This window comes from Stegastes partitus, unplaced genomic scaffold (assembly GCF_000690725.1).
Source record: "Stegastes partitus isolate 25-593 unplaced genomic scaffold, Stegastes_partitus-1.0.2 Scaffold144, whole genome shotgun sequence".
In the NCBI taxonomy this organism is placed as follows: domain Eukaryota; kingdom Metazoa; phylum Chordata; class Actinopteri; family Pomacentridae; genus Stegastes; species Stegastes partitus.
In genome coordinates this window covers 119,026-122,582 of record NW_007577875.1, presented here as the reverse complement: position 1 = coordinate 122,582, position 3,557 = coordinate 119,026, and the positions used below count along the sequence as shown (strand labels likewise).

Genomic DNA, 3,557 nt, shown 5'->3' with positions numbered 1-3,557 from the left:
AAGTAAAATATTTGATTTTGAAATCATTGGATTTGACAGATTATGTGGTCAGTGTCAAGAATTGTGGAAATTTAGAGCCACCGGTACAAAATTCATAATATATCATCTGTAAAAGACAAGAATAGTGGCCTGGATTTTTTGTTTATTTTCAGAAAACATTTGTGGAGATGCAGATGGGACAAGAGTCAAAAAGAAAGGCGGTTTATCTCAGGTCCCAGGCAGCCAGAAATCAAATGCTGTGGTTATATTCTTACCCATTAAGTTACTAAACACACTGTTTTCTTGTACGAATGACAAACTAACGCAAAACACGTGTTAATGATCAATATGCTGGACATGTCGGCCAACATTCCCACTTCCCCCGAAAACTGTTCAGCGAGCAGGTCGAGTGAAGCAATGGGAGATGTTCTCCAGGGACCACTACACACAACACGCACTGTACTCTTGTTGTACTAACTTGGCAGCGTTACTCATATTGTAAGAAAATTACCTGAACTCTGCTCCGGTCGACTCGCTCCGCTACTCTGTCGGTAAAGTGGCCCTCATCTTGAACATCATAATGGCCCCTCTGGAGTCACTTGAAGGGATGCTGATGCGTGGGATCTCCTCTTCCTTTTGGCTCATTTGTACCTTTTTGATGGCTAGTTAGAGAGCGGAGGGAGCAGGTGGAATTACGTTGGACTGAATGGATTTTTTTTTCTTCTTCTTCTTCTTCTAAGGAATGCGGTCAAACCGTGCTGGCGGCGTTTACACCTGGTTGAAATCACAGTGTGAGCCAGGAGCAGCTCGGCCAATTTGCTGACATTCCTCTGTGTGCATTCAGCATCTGCATCGAAATGAAGCCGTCGCTATGCACAGACTATATTTGGATCACGTGCCGACGCTGTGTGGAAACAGGCTCTCACTGAGTACATTCAGGATCCTTAGCGGATGAAACCAGCAGCCGCACCGGTTTGCCAGATTTACATTAGTGCAATCCAGCTAGTTGTTTTCCTGTCAGCCTGCCTTTAAATAAATGGCATCAAGTGCTTTGATAACACATAGTTCATCATTATATTCAATGAAGCACAAACACTGTTAGCTCTAGTAAGGCTGCAACCATATATCCAGGGTTGTTTTTGTGTGTGTGTGTGTTAAATACATGAAAAAAGAAATGCCATTACACACACACACACACACCTCAATTTCTTCCCAGTGTCACTGTGTGAATTTGTTTGTCTACCTGTGTTCAATTGCCCTCGGTTTGATTCCCTCCATCCTTTCTTGAAGCGCTGCTTAATAGCCTCTTTCCTTTCAGAGGAGATTGCATGGACATCTTGGAAAGGGCCAAAAAGCCCAGAGATAGACTGGTTTAGTGCTAAGTCCGTGTACTTAAATTAATCTCACATCACTGTAATGAGTAAGAGAAGGACTCCATGGTGAAATGGTGGGTGAAGAAATAAATGTGGAAAGACAGGCCGTAAGGAGGAAGAGGGGGGAAAAAAAAAAGAGAGACGGCAGAAGAAAAGAGCGAGACTAAATTAAAAAAAAAAAAAAGATTAAAATGTGGGTGATTGGTGTAATGTTGTATTACATTCAGTGTAATGCTTTATAAGGAGTTTACTTGTCACAGAAATACGATGTTTAGTAATCCAGGTGGATTCACAGAAATGGCTGTTATTTATAAAAGGAAACTCATAGAATAACATTGCAAAACATTAAAAGGATATTTAGGTCTACTGTGGCTTCTTTTCCTAAATTAGAAATTAATCAAGATATAATAAACAAGTCTTGGAGTAAAAAAAAAAAAGCTAATTGTACCCAACTGTCAACTGAAAGCCGGTCAGATAACAATTCGAGGTGCAGCCTGATTGTACAAAGAAAGATTTAAAATGTAAAAAATAGATTAAAATACCATTTTGGATGGATTTCTGTTTTGACAAAAGCAGCATTGAGCTTATTTACGACCAGTCGCTGGTATTTTTAGACGTCATGCTGCAACTCTTTTGCCCGTTTCTGGTGAGATTCGCGGCACAACATTCTGTAACGCAATACAAGATGGTAGAACATCGAGCTTTGTCATGATTAAGTACTAAGCTGCTATCAATGCACCAGCAAGACTACCTCACAGCAAAGCCCTCCGCTGAAATGAGGTGATTATGCCCCGTTTGCCACTTGAAGGTGTTGTATTTGCAATAACAAGAGAGAAGCAAATCAGAAAACTGAAAGGACTTATTTAAAAAAAAGAAAATGCAAAATGAAGAAGTGAACGGATGGGACGGTGAGTCGAGGGAAGGTTTAGTTCTGACACAGTCGACATTAAGAAAATGTCAAAGATGTTGCTGGATCTTATCCAACATGCAGGTTGTTCTGTTGGAAAAAAAAAAAATCCGAGAAGTGCTGTTGAACTTAAAAAAAAATGATGAAACGTTCCTTCAGATTGATTCCAGTGTCGTGTGAGCAACTTAGTCCCTTTCTGCCACCCTATAGTGACAAGCCGGCTGATTTTTTTTATTTTACATTTATTTTATTCTGCAGGTGGAAAAGACGGAGCAGCACTCCTTGGAGGATAGCGCCACAGTTGGGGAAATGCATGAAAGGACAAAGTTACCAGTCTCACTTTTCTGTTTAACAACCAATAAGACAGACATCACTGCGGGAGCTGAACAACCGCACGAGCAGGTGAAAAGACGCTTGACACACCTGACATCTGTTGTTCTGCTCCCAGAATACCTTTCGACTGTCGCCGTGGAGGCAGGAACCTCTGATGTCATGTCGCGTTGGAAGCGGTGCAGTATTTGCAAATGCAAGCAGCGTGTTTCCATTTTTTTTTTCTTTTTTTCTAACTGATACATCTAGTTTTGCCAGAACATGAAGCGGCGCCGAGCGCTTTAGAAGGCAGAACTAAATCACCTTTTGCCTCTTTCCATGGAAATATTGCAGGAAACAATCACTGGAAAGAACGAGCCGGGGAAATTATTGTTCTTCATCACAGTCAGGCTCTTAGAGTGCTTTTATTTTTTTTATTTTTTTCTCTCTTATTCTCTTGTGAGGAAAGCGTCTTGGCAGATGACACGCACTTGCAAGTAATTCTCCCCAATGGAAGGCTTGAAAAGGCTGATGGAGGTGCTTTGAGGACGTGCTTTTAAAGGGTTAGTTTGGATTTTTTATTTTAAGTGGGGTTGGATGAGGTACTTACTTACTTCATAGTCAGGATTTTACCTACATGAGACGGTGGTCGGCGTGTTTCTGGTCCAGATGTAGCGCTGTGGACGGCAGCACAGTGTGTTGAAGCCACCTATAAAAATCAATATCAGTTCAAGTGTGCGCTATATTTAATGTATTTTTCTCTTCTTACCTTGCTGGCAGACACCTGTTACCGACGGAGAAGACAAGAATGCAGTCTTACCTTCCTGAACGTAGGAGCTGCTGCTCTGCTGTTGCTTTGATCGGTTCTTTTGATGTGATTTTGGTGTTTTAAACCAACCAAATAAACTAACTGACTGATCAAACCAGCATCAGACCCACAGCTTTTATTTCCAGTGAGGTTAAACTACTGTTTTGCTGCTGCTGCTGGT

At 41.4% G+C, this 3,557-nt stretch overlaps 1 long non-coding RNA gene across 1 annotated transcript; it reads left to right on the top strand.

Moving 5' to 3' along the window:
- Nucleotides 1–3,043: 3,043 nt before the first annotated feature.
- Nucleotides 3,044–3,495, top strand: LOC103355344 (uncharacterized). The gene is made up of 2 exons (XR_520087.1): nt 3,044–3,131; nt 3,349–3,495. It is a non-coding gene; the product is annotated as an uncharacterized LOC103355344 (long non-coding RNA).
- Nucleotides 3,496–3,557: the final 62 nt, after the last annotated feature.